The 13,893-nt window shown below is 45.6% G+C and overlaps 1 long non-coding RNA gene across 1 annotated transcript in view; it reads left to right on the plus strand.

Annotated features, from left to right (window-relative positions):
* The first annotated feature begins 4,343 nt into the window (after positions 1 to 4,343).
* The window catches only part of LOC135057651 (uncharacterized), a 71,689-nt gene continuing 62,139 nt past the window's right edge, over positions 4,344 to 13,893 (plus strand). Inside the window, exon 1 of the long non-coding RNA XR_010244265.1 lies at positions 4,344 to 4,485. This is a non-coding gene — a long non-coding RNA (uncharacterized LOC135057651). The remainder of the gene's footprint in view (positions 4,486 to 13,893) is intronic.

Consider the following 13,893-nt stretch of genomic DNA (forward strand, 5'->3'; position numbering starts at 1 on the left):
CACAGTCAGCTAAAAATTGAGTTGCGTCAACATTGGAGGGTAAACATGCTCTCAGCAATATCTGCCAGTCTTTGTTGTTGGGCTCTAACGTGTTACCTAGGTCTCTGATGTATTTTTGGCTGGCAACTAAGTCTTTTCTAGGGTCAGGGAATTCAGACACTATGGTCCTTAATTCCATTCGGGAAAATGGGCTATACATGGCAATGTTCCTAACAGGAGTGACTCCTGAAGTGTCTGTTTTCCCATTTGGAACTACTATTACCTTAACAGGATTAACTCTAACAACCTCATTCTGTGTAGATTCTACAGGCTGTGGTGAAATAGTTTCAGCATAGTGTATGGTGCCGTACTTACCCGTTGATACGACCTCACCTATCCCTCCGCTAGGGGCCTTTGTTACTAATCTCGGGGGTGGAGCTGTGCCTACTGTGGTCTCTGCTATGGTGGCTGCTAGAGAGAGCGCTGAAATTGTTGCCTATTCGTCCTCTTGATCACACTCCTGAGGAAAGTTCAAAACAGGGTACAACTTGCACGGGTTAATACTTGCATTGGTTAATTGGTTAACATTATCTTTAACATTTACACAGTTGCTAAGTGTTTGTTTGTTACACCTTAGTGCGTCATTCTCCGCAACCAATTTCTCTCCTGATATGTATGGTGGCGGTGGGGCCGTGGCTATCAGTTTCCTGATCGAGCCAGATCCCGCCGCCTGAGCCAATCCTCTCTGTATGTCACCCTCCTGTTGCCACAGCTGCAAATAATCATAATGCTTGATTCGTCTCTTTGCTGATTTAATGAGACATATCCTTCTCCTTAAATTCGTTAACACTTCTGTGCTGAAGCTACCTACTCTTGGGAATTTCTCCCCGTCATGTACTGTCATTCTCTCCCATTCATCACATAAAGCTTCTGTGTGACTTCCGTACTTTTCACACATTACGTACCTTGCCGACCCGACTGGTCGGTTTATGGAATCAACCCGAACCGAGGTTGATCGCCCCCTTCCTGAAAACTGGCCCCCATAATTTGCAGGTGTTACGGACCCTTACAAAAAACCAAGATATTCACGATAGGTTGACGGTAAGGTTTACCGAGCACCTTACTCACTCTGCCCACGCCGACCAATACGACCTGATCACACCGATATGGTGCTGGCGTACTCGACCCAGGGCACCTATTAACCTTTGTTTACTGGAACATGCGAGGGATATCCGCAGAACACTTACTCTTTCCAGTAAAGGTGAGGTTGTTGGATAATTCCTGAGTGACCAGCGAACTTCCCTTTGTAAAAATAAAAAATTACACAAATCACGTCAGAATGTACAAATAGCGTTTATGACCTTCGTACACAAATAGTACCGGTCAGGTTTACTAATGCACACAATTACGTGCGGTACAATCGTTCAGCACATAAGCAACTAATCTTATGTACGGAGCGACCAGCGGAATCGAAAATTGCGGCTGCGAATTCCTTCAGCAAGAGCTTGTATGGCCTATATGGGTGTTGCACCAACCCTTTTAGGTGTTGTGCCTGTGGACTGTATAGCGGACTTCCTTGTCTGCTGTACCTGAACCTGCTGGTCTGCTATGACCTCCTGGTCTGTTACAGTATGACCTCCTGGTCTGCTATACTCTAATGCTCAATTTTTTTATGTTTAACCAAGGATGCCTCCCTAGCCACCGTGCATGTCACTTACACGTATGTACCTCACGAGAACTCGATGATTTCTTTTGGTTCAATCCTCAAAATTGTAAAAACACACTCACTCACCACATATACACTTTTGTTTCTATTTCTATTTCTGCGCAGAAATTTCTCTTTAGACCAGATGTGTTACAAATTAGGAGAAGGATCTGTTAATTTAAATTTCGAATTTAAAATAGATTTGCGCTATTTATCGCCTGTTGCGTTACTTAAAAATCAACACTATCGTGTGACTTGAGTTACGTGGGCGTACCCAGACGCTCCGTTGCGTAATTTACGCTGCGTGCGTCGGCCTTTGCGTACGCGAGTCTCCCTTTGTTAGAGACACGTGTACACCAGTCTTTGTCTACCGTAACACAACTAACACGTTTTATCAATGTAGATGATCCTCGATCATCTACCGCACACCACACCAATCTCTCCTTTTACCTTTAGGTAGAGCTGTGTGTATTTCTATACCTTAACTGTATTACCTTTACTCTTTAACTATGAAATAGCGGCAAATCTCTCTTAGTACGTTTATCAATTATACAATGGCAAACAGGAGAGTGATATATGAAAATACACGAATGAAAAGAAATGCAGATATGCGTGCGTGTGTACGCAAGACAGAAATAAACAGTTTAAAAAAAAAAAAGACACTATCGTTTTGTTCTTACCTCCGGTCCCGGATTCCTTCAGCACCCTTTACTAAGCGAAGCAGACGCTTATCCAAACAGCACTACGAGGAATATGACCTCCCGCCATTTGCTGCTGGATAATGTCTGCTGAAATTACCTAGTGCAGATATGTGAAGGACGGGCGAGCCGCCAATTGATAAAGCTGAATATTTATCTTATATAAAACCCTTTATGAGGTCTAAGAACACTGTACGCTATTTACGTATGGAGTACCGTAAGGGTACGCACGTTGCGTAGCAATCGCTTAGCCGTAGTCGAGACGCTCAAGCGTCACGTTCGCTCACGGCCAAGAGATCACGGGCAGGCACGCTATTGGCTGCTGACTAACGTAATGATTCGCTATAGCGTAGCGGACGCTCGGGACCAAGAGGAGATCACCAGCGGCGCTGACGCTAACAATGTTAAACCTTTGCATCTAAACCATAAACAGTGTATTGTGCAGTAAAACCTTAGTGTAATGATAGAGTGTAAATGCAACACAGTATAACCTTATTAACTCAAAAGCTGTTTGAGCGTCACCGACGCTCTGAGAATACTAAACACTATAAGAAATACACAGATACCTGGGCTTAGGGTCCAACGCCTAATAAATATATATTATGAATGATATACTTGCAAAAGAATTAACACAATACAAGTCATACACTACAATATAACATAGACTACCTAACCAGATAACTACACAGGAAATACAATACAATACAATTACGTTTTAAGGGAAAAATAAGAGAGAAAGAGGAGAAGAGAGAGAGAGAGAGAAATGGCCCACAATAACAGTAAGAACAATATGGTTGCGGAGAAACACTTACGCACAAGGGGAAACGATCGCATGCGCCTCTGGACATCCAGCTCCCGATTTTCAGCAATGATAACCGTTGAAGAGTGAGAGCTGGATGTGATCGGCTTGTCTATTTATGCCCCACACACAATACAATTCAATGGTCCCTACAATCTCATTGTTCATTGGACACAGGAATTCCTCCTCGCACTATAACAAAAGGTCATAGGTTGATTCATACAGGTGGGCTGTGACTATTTCCAACAGCTCAGGTGGGTGGGATACTGGGTTTCCCGCCGCATGACTAAGTAAGAGCAAATAATAGTAAATGGACATAAACTTCTTATGTCCATAACTATTCGCACGAGCGATTAATCCGCTCCAAACCAACACCGGAATATTGCTATTTAAATACTCTTCCGATGGGTACCAAACACCACTGTATGACCCCTGTTAGACCCTTCGTACAATACAAAGAGGGATCCCTCTGTCCAGGAACATGCTATATTAACTAAACTTTCAGAATCTATCAAAGGGACCATGATCTACAAAATACATTATATAGTGAAAATATGTAACGATTGAGTCGCACGCTACGATCACATAAACTCTACCGTAAATACGCATACCGTGCGCCTGCGGGTGCCCGCGACTGTGAGTATGCGCACGTACGGGAGAGCGTACGCATGCGCAGCACGGACCTGTGTGAGGTGCAAATATGGTAGTGTGCATAGAGATATTTTTCTGACTTTGACACTACTGTGCAATGTAATGTGAATTGATACGATTCTGTGGCCACACCTCTACCCCATGAACCCACGCCCCCTATACAGTATGTTCCTGGGCACATGCCTGCCTCATGCACTGTCCCTATTTTAAGTATCGGGTGGGAGACTGCACCAAATCTCTTTCTGACACAGGGCACCAAAATGACTAGTTACAGCACTGATAGAAGTGTTAATTGTGTGACACCCCATCAGAGTTGCCACAGACATTTAACTTATTTCTGCGCCCTTTTCCCCCCTCTACAAAATGCAGCCTGGCTAAACGCTTTGAGATTTCAGCAAGGAAAGGGTTAAGAACATTTTCTATGCTATAGCTGTCATGCGCTGGGACAGTTAACAGCCGTGTGCCGAGTCTGTTGGCAGTTGGGCGGCGGCCATCTTAAGAGGATGGGCAGAGTGGAACAGGACCTAGGAGCAGAAGGTGCTGAGCTGTACTTAACCTGATTTGGTGGTGTACATGGTGACCAAAGGAGACTCCTAATCTGATCTTCAGTAAATCAGAGTCCAGCAGCTGACAAAGAGAGTGTCTATGGAGTGGTGAGCAGATTACGTCAACCCTGAGGCAAAATAGCTACATCTAGTAAGATTCAGGAGACCCATTGCATTCTCACACTCCATAATAGGAGTCTCAGTAATTGTTGAATGATCACAGACTCCCTGCTGAAATACCCTGGTATACAAGAGAACACATTTTTATACAGTAAATTAGCCAGTTTCTATAGTACCAACACCCTTTATGAGACTGATAAGAGCCATCAAATAGTAGTAAGCAGACAGTCACGTGCTGCAGTTTTCACATCACACAGCCAGAACTTTGTAGCGCAGTAAGGAACATTACTGTCTTAGTTACACAGACAGCTTAAAGCAGGGGTAGGAAACCTCTGGCCCGCGGGCCGTATAAGGCCCGCAAAGCCGTTTGCTCCGGCCTACCCGCTTGTGTCAGTGAGACACGCCGCCGCTCAGTCTGGCAGCAGCGTGTCTCAGATGTCAGGGCAGGGAGGAGAGCGCAGCTACATGTCCGGCGGCAGGTAAGATCTCAAACCAGCCGCCGGTTCGTGAGCCAATCAGAGCTCGCGGACCGGCAGCCAATCAGAAACCGCCGCTGCCGGTCCGCGAGCTCTGATTGGTTCACAAACTTGCGGCTGGTTTGAAGTCCTACACGCCGCAGCCCGACATAGCTACGCTCTCCTCCCTGTCCTGACCCCCTGACACCCGAGACACGCCGCCGGATGGCGCAGCAGCAGCGGTAAGCAGCACAGTGGGGTGGGGGGGAGGGGCACTGTGGGGGCATTTGTGGATCTGGCACTGTGGGGACATTTGTATACCTGGCACTGTGGGGGCATTTGTGGAACTGGCATTGTGGGGGCATTTGTATACCTGGCATTGTGGGGGCATTTGTATACCTGACACTGTGGAGGCATTTGTATACCTGGCACTATGGGGGCATTTGTGAATCTGGCACTGTGGGGGCATTTGTATACATGGCACTGTGGGGGCATTTGTATACATGGCACTGTGGGGGCATTTGTGGATTTGGCATTGTGGGGGCATTTGTGGATTTGGCAGTGGGGGCATTTGTGGATTTGGCACTGTGGGGGCATTTGTGGATTTGGCACTGCGGGGGCATTTGTATACCTGACACTGTGGGGGCATTTACGGATCTGGCACTGTGGGGGCATTTGTATACCTGGCACTGTGGGGGCAATTGTGGATCTGGCACTGTGAGGACAATTGTGGATCTGGCACTGTGGGGGCATTTATGGATCTGGCACTGCATTATTGGGGGCATGTGTATCACGTCCCATTTTAATTGGCCACACCCATTTTTTGGGCTACTGGGGGGCAGGGTAATTTTTTAAGTTGAGAATTTTTGTATGGCCCCCGAAGGATTTTATAAATATCCAAATGGCCCTTGGTAGAAAAAAGGTTCCCCGCCCCTTGCTTAAAGGATTCAGGACTCAATATCACAGGGGCCTGTAGCTGATGTTGTACTGCTCTCAGTCAGACAGCGTAAATGTAACAATTGAGTACAGTATCCTTTTTGGAGCACAGGTTAGTTACTAGAGATGAGCGGGTTCGGTTCCTCTGAATCCGAACCCGCCCGAACTTCATGTTTTTTTTCACGGGTCCGAGCGACTCGGATCTTCCCGCCTTGCTCGGTTAACCCGAGCGCGCCCGAACGTCATCATCCCGCTGTCGGATTCTCGCGAGGCTCGGATTCTATCGCGAGACTCGGATTCTATATAAGGAGCCGCGCGTCGCCGCCATTTTCACACGTGCATTGAGAGTCATAGGGAGAGGACGTGGCTGGCGTCCTCTCCGTTTAGAGAAGAGAGAGACACAGTAGAGACGAGAGAGACACAGTAGTAGTAATTTTGGGGAGCATTATTAGGAGGAGTACTACTATACTACTATACTACTTGCTGAAGTGATATAGATTAGATAGTGTGACTGTAAGTGTATTGTATTATCTGACTTGTGGGGGAGACACTGACAGTGGGGAGCAGTTAGAGTCTGAGAGCAGGACTCAGGAGTACATATAACGTACAGTGCACACTTTTGCTGCCAGAGTCAGTGCCACACTGCCATTGTTTGTGACCACACTGACCACCAGTATAATAATATATTTTGTGATTGTCTGCTTAGGACTCGGAGTACTAGTTGCAAGTTGCAACGTGAGTGACCTGACCACCAGTTTAATAATCAATCACCACCAGTTTAATATATATATATATATATATATATAATTGTATATAATATATATATATATATATATATATATATAATATTGTATACCACCTACCCGTGTTTTTTTTTTTTTTTCATTCTTCTTTATACATACTACTATAGTAGCTTACTGTAGCAGTCTGCGGTGCTGCTGACCTGACAGTGTCCAGCAGGTCCGTCATCAGTCATTACATAATAAATATATATAGTACCTGTCCGGCTGCAGTACTAGTGATATTATATTGATTTCATCTCATTATCAATAATTTATCATCCAGTCTAGACTCTATATTAGCAGCAGACACAGTACGTTAGTCCACGGCTGTAGCTACCTCTGTGTCGGCACTCGGCAGTCCATCCATAATTGTATACCACCTACCCGTGGTTTTTTTTTTTCTTTCTTCTTTGTACATACTACTATAGTATAGTAGCTTACTGTAGCAGTCTGCGGTGCTGCTGAGCTGACAGTGTCCAGCAGGTCCGTCATCAGTCATCATTACCTAATAAATATATTATCTACCTGTCCGGCTGCAGTACTAGTGATATTATATATACATACATATATATATTGATTTCATATCATTATCATCCAGTCTATATTAGCAGCAGACACAGTACGTTAGTCCACGGCTGTAGCTATCTCTGTGTCGGCACTCGGCAGTCCATCCATAATTGTATACCACCTACCCGTGGTTTTTTTTTCTTTCTTTCTTCTTTGTTCATACTACTATAGTATAGTAGCTTACTGTAGCAGTCTGCGGTGCTGCTGAGCTGACAGTGTCCAGCAGGTCCGTCATCAGTCATCATTACCTAATAAATATATTATCTACCTGTCCGGCTGCAGTACTAGTGATATTATATATACATACATATATATATTGATTTCATATCATTATCATCCAGTCTATATTAGCAGCAGACACAGTACGTTAGTCCACGGCTGTAGCTACCTCTGTGTCGGCACTCGGCAGTCCATCCATAATTGTATACCACCTACCCGTGGTTTTTTTTTTTCTTTCTTCTTTGTACATACTACTATAGTATAGTAGCTTACTGTAGCAGTCTGCGGTGCTGCTGAGCTGACAGTGTCCAGCAGGTCCGTCATCAGTCATCATTACCTAATAAATATTATCTACCTGTCCGGCTGCAGTACTAGTGATATTATATATACATACATATATATATTGATTTCATATCATTATCATCCAGTCTATATTAGCAGCAGACACAGTACGTTAGTCCACGGCTGTAGCTACCTCTGTGTTGGCACTCGGCAGTCCATCCATAATTGTATACCACCTACCCGTGGTTTTTTTTTTTTCTTTCTTCTTTGTACATACTACTATATTATAGTAGCTTACTGTAGCAGTCTGCGGTGCTGCTGAGCTGACAGTGTCCAGCAGGTCCGTCATCAGTCATCATTACCTAATAAATATATTATCTACCTGTCCGGCTGCAGTACTAGTGATATTATATATACATACATATATATATATTGATTTCATATCATTATCATCCAGTCTATATTAGCAGCAGACACAGTACGTTAGTCCACGGCTGTAGCTACCTCTGTGTCGGCACTCGGCAGTCCATCCATAATTGTATACCACCTACCCGTGTTTTTTTTTTTTCTTTCTTCTTTGTACATACTACTATAGTATAGTAGCTTACTGTAGCAGTCTGCGGTGCTGCTGAGCTGACAGTGTCCAGCAGGTCCGTCATCAGTCATCATTACCTAATAAATATATTATCTACCTGTCCGGCTGCAGTACTAGTGATATTATATATACATACATATATATATTGATTTCATATCATTATCATCCAGTCTATATTAGCAGCAGACACAGTACGTTAGTCCACGGCTGTAGCTACCTCTGTGTCGCCACTCGGCAGTCCATCCATAATTGTATACCACCTACCCGTGGTTTTTATTTTTCTTTCTTCTTTGTACATACTACTATAGTATAGTAGCTTACTGTAGCAGTCTGCGGTGCTGCTGAGCTGACAGTGTCCAGCAGGTCCGTCATCAGTCATCATTACCTAATAAATATATTATCTACCTGTCCGGCTGCAGTACTAGTGATATTATATATACATACATATATATATTGATTTCATATCATTATCATCCAGTCTATATTAGCAGCAGACACAGTACGGTAGTCCACGGCTGTAGCTACCTCTGTGTCGGCACTCGGCAGTCCATCCATAATTGTATACCACCTACCCGTGGTTTTTTTTTTCTTTCTTCTTTGTACATACTACTATAGTATAGTAGCTTACTGTAGCAGTCTGCGGTGCTGCTGAGCTGACAGTGTCCAGCAGGTCCGTCATCAGTCATCATTACCTAATAAATATATTATCTACCTGTCCGGCTGCAGTACTAGTGATATTATATATACATACATATATATATTGATTTCATATCATTATCATCCAGTCTATATTAGCAGCAGACACAGTACGGTAGTCCACGGCTGTAGCTACCTCTGTGTCGGCACTCGGCAGTCCATCCATAATTGTATACCACCTACCCGTGGTTTTTTTTTTTCTTTCTTCTTTGTACATACTACTATAGTATAGTAGCTTACTGTAGCAGTCTGCGGTGCTGCTGAGCTGACAGTGTCCAGCAGGACCGTCATCAGTCATCATTACCTAATAAATATATTATCTACCTGTCCGGCTGCAGTACTAGTGATATTATATATACATACATATATATATTGATTTCATATCATTATCATCCAGTCTATATAGCAGCAGACACAGTACGGTAGTCCACGGCTGTAGCTACCTCTGTGTCGGCACTCGGCAGTCCATCCATAAGTATACTAGTATCCATCCATCTCCATTGTTTACCTGAGGTGCCTTTTAGTTGTGCCTATTAAAATATGGAGAACAAAAATGTTGAGGTTCCAAAATTAGGGAAAGATCAAGATCCACTTCCACCTCGTGCTGAAGCTGCTGCCACTAGTCATGGCCGAGACGATGAAATGCCAGCAACGTCGTCTGCCAAGGCCGATGCCCAATGTCATAGTACAGAGCATGTCAAATCCAAAACACCAAATATCAGTAAAAAAAGGACTCCAAAATCTAAAATAAAATTGTCGGAGGAGAAGCGTAAACTTGCCAATATGCCATTTACCACACGGAGTGGCAAGGAACGGCTGAGGCCCTGGCCTATGTTCATGGCTAGTGGTTCAGCTTCACATGAGGATGGAAGCACTCAGCCTCTTGCTAGAAAAATGAAAAGACTCAAGCTGGCAAAAGCACCGCAAAGAACTGTGCGTTCTTCGAAATCACAAATCCACAAGGAGAGTCCAATTGTGTCGGTTGCGATGCCTGACCTTCCCAACACTGGACGTGAAGAGCATGCGCCTTCCACCATTTGCACGCCCCCTGCAAGTGCTGGAAGGAGCACCCGCAGTCCAGTTCCTGATAGTCAGATTGAAGATGTCAGTGTTGAAGTACACCAGGATGAGGAGGATATGGGTGTTGCTGGCTCTGGGGAGGAAATTGACCAGGAGGATTCTGATGGTGAGGTGGTTTGTTTAAGTCAGGCACCCGGGGAGACACCTGTTGTCCGTGGGAGGAATATGGCCACTGACATGCCTGGTGAAAATACCAAAAAAATCAGCTCTTCGGTGTGGAAGTATTTCAACAGAAATGCGGACAACAGGTGTCAAGCCATGTGTTGCCTTTGTCAAGCTGTAATAAGTAGGGGTAAGGACGTTAACCACCTCGGAACATCCTCCCTTATACGTCACCTGCAGCGCATTCATAATAAGTCAGTGACAAGTTCAAAAACTTTGGGTGACAGCGGAAGCAGTCCACTGACCAGTAAATCCCTTCCTCTTGTAACCAAGCTCACGCAAACCACCCCACCAACTCCCTCAGTGTCAATTTCCTCCTTCCCCAGGAATGCCAATAGTCCTGCAGGCCATGTCACTGGCAATTCTGACGATTCCTCTCCTGCCTGGGATTCCTCCGAAGCATCCTTGCGTGTAACGCCTACTGCTGCTGGCGCTGCTGTTGTTGCTGCTGGGAGTCGATGGTCATCCCAGAGGGGAAGTCGTAAGACCACTTTTACTACTTCCACCAAGCAATTGACTGTCCAACAGACCTTTGCGAGGAAGATGAAATATCACAGCAGTCATCCTACTGCAAAGCGGATAACTGAGGCCTTGGCATCCTGGGTGGTGAGAAACGTGGTTCCGGTATCCATCATTACTGCAGAGCCAACTAGAGACTTGTTGGAGGTACTGTGTCCCCGGTACCAAATACCATCTAGGTCCCATTTCTCTAGGCAGGCGATACCGAAAATGTACACAGACCTCAGAAAAAGAGTCACCAGTGTCCTAAAAAATGCAGCTGTACCAAATGTCCACTTAACCACGGACATGTGGACAAGTGGAGCAGGGCAGGGTCAGGACTATATGACTGTGACAGCCCACTGGGTAGATGTATGGACTCCCGCCGCAAGAACAGCAGCGGCGGCACCAGTAGCAGCATCTCGCAAACGCCAACTCTTTCCTAGGCAGGCTACGCTTTGTATCACCGGTTTCCAGAATACGCACACAGCTGAAAACCTCTTACGGCAACTGAGGAAGATCATCGCGGAATGGCTTACCCCAATTGGACTCTCCTGTGGATTTGTGGCATCGGACAACGCCAGCAATATTGTGTGTGCATTAAATATGGGCAAATTCCAGCACGTCCCATGTTTTGCACATACCTTAAATTTGGTGGTGCAGAATTATTTAAAAAACGACAGGGGCGTGCAAGAGATGCTGTCGGTGGCCAGAAGAATTGCGGGACACTTTCGGCGTACAGGCACCACGTACAGAAGACTGGAGCACCACCAAAAACTACTGAACCTGCCCTGCCATCATCTGAAGCAAGAAGTGGTAACGAGGTGGTATTCAACCCTCTATATGCTTCAGAGGTTGGAGGAGCAGCAAAAGGCCATTCAAGCCTATACAATTGAGCACGATATAGGAGGTGGAATGCACCTGTCTCAAGCGCAGTGGAGAATGATTTCAACGTTGTGCAAGGTTCTGATGCCCTTTGAACTTGCCACACGTGAAGTCAGTTCAGACACTGCCAGCCTGAGTCAGGTCATTCCCCTCATCAGGCTTTTGCAGAAGAAGCTGGAGACATTGAAGGAGGAGCTAACACGGAGCGATTCCGCTAGGCATGTGGGACTTGTGGATGGAGCCCTTAATTCGCTTAACAAGGATTCACGGGTGGTCAATCTGTTGAAATCAGAGCACTACATTTTGGCCACCGTGCTCGATCCTAGATTTAAAGCCTACCTTGGATCTCTCTTTCCGGCAGACACAAGTCTGCTGGGGTTGAAAGACCTGCTGGTGAGAAAATTGTCAAGTCAAGCGGAACGCGACCTGTCAACATCTCCTCCTTCACATTCTCCCGCAACTGGGGGTGCGAGGAAAAGGCTCAGAATTCCGAGCCCACCCGCTGGCGGTGATGCAGGGCAGTCTGGAGCGACTGCTGATGCTGACATCTGGTCCGGACTGAAGGACCTGACAACGATTACGGACATGTCGTCTACTGTCACTGCATATGATTCTCTCAACATTGAAAGAATGGTGGAGGATTATATGAGTGACCGCATCCAAGTAGGCACGTCACACAGTCCGTACTTATACTGGCAGGAAAAAGAGGCAATTTGGAGGCCCTTGCACAAACTGGCTTTATTCTACCTAAGTTGCCCTCCCACAAGTGTGTACTCCGAAAGAGTGTTTAGTGCCGCCGCTCACCTTGTCAGCAATCGGCGTACGAGGTTACATCCAGAAAATGTGGAGAAGATGATGTTCATTAAAATGAATTATAATCAATTCCTCCGTGGAGACATTGACCAGCAGCAATTGCCTCCACAAAGTACACAGGGAGCTGAGATGGTGGATTCCAGTGGGGACGAATTGATAATCTGTGAGGAGGGGGATGTACACGGTGATATATCGGAGGATGATGATGAGGTGGACATCTTGCCTCTGTAGAGCCAGTTTGTGCAAGGAGAGATTAATTGCTTCTTTTTTGGTGGGGGTCCAAACCAACCCGTCATTTCAGTCACAGTCATGTGGCAGACCCTGTCACTGAAATGATGGGTTGGTTAAAGTGTGCATGTCCTGTTTATACAACATAAGGGTGGGTGGGAGGGCCCAAGGACAATTCCATCTTGCACCTCTTTTTTCTTTTCTTTTTCTTTGCATCATGTGCTGATTGGGGAGGGTTTTTTGGAAGGGACATCCTGCGTGACACTGCAGTGCCACTCCTAAATGGGCCCGGTGTTTGTGTCGGCCACTAGGGTCGCTAATCTTACTCACACAGTCAGCTACCTCATTGCGCCTCTTTTTTTCTTTGCGTCATGTGCTGTTTGGGGAGGGTTTTTTGGAAGGGACATCCTGCGTGACACTGCAGTGCCACTCCTAGATGGGCCCGGTGTTTGTGTCGGCCACTAGGGTCGCTAATCTTACTCACACAGCTACCTCATTGCGCCTCTTTTTTTCTTTGCGTCATGTGCTGTTTGGGGAGGGTTTTTTGGAAGGGACATCCTGCGTGACACTGCAGTGCCACTCCTAGATGGGCCCGGTGTTTGTGTCGGCCACTAGGGTCGCTTATCTTACTCACACAGCTACCTCATTGCGCCTCTTTTTTTCTTTGCGTCATGTGCTGTTTGGGGAGGGTTTTTTGGAAGGGACATCCTGCGTGACACTGCAGTGCCACTCCTAGATGGGCCCGGTGTTTGTGTCGGCCACTAGGGTCGCTTATCTTACTCACACAGCTACCTCATTGCGCCTCTTTTTTTCTTTGCGTCATGTGCTGTTTGGGGAGGGTTTTTTGGAAGGGACATCCTGCGTGACACTGCAGTGCCACTCCTAGATGGGCCCGGTGTTTGTGTCGGCCACTAGGGTCGCTTAGCTTAGTCATCCAGCGACCTAGGTGCAAATTTTAGGACTAAAAATAATATTGTGAGGTGTGAGGTATTCAGAATAGACTGAAAATGAGTGTAAATTATGGTTTTTGAGGTTAATAATACTTTGGGATCAAAATGACCCCCAAATTCTATGATTTAAGCTGTTTTTTAGTGTTTTTTTAAAAAAAACACCCGAATCCAAAACACACCCGAATCCGACAAAAAAAATTCGGTGAGGTTTTGCCAAAACGCGGTCGAACCCAAAACACGGCCGCGGA

The sequence above is a fragment of the Pseudophryne corroboree genome, chromosome 3 (assembly GCF_028390025.1).
Source record: "Pseudophryne corroboree isolate aPseCor3 chromosome 3, aPseCor3.hap2, whole genome shotgun sequence".
Taxonomy (NCBI): Eukaryota; Metazoa; Chordata; class Amphibia; order Anura; family Myobatrachidae; genus Pseudophryne; species Pseudophryne corroboree.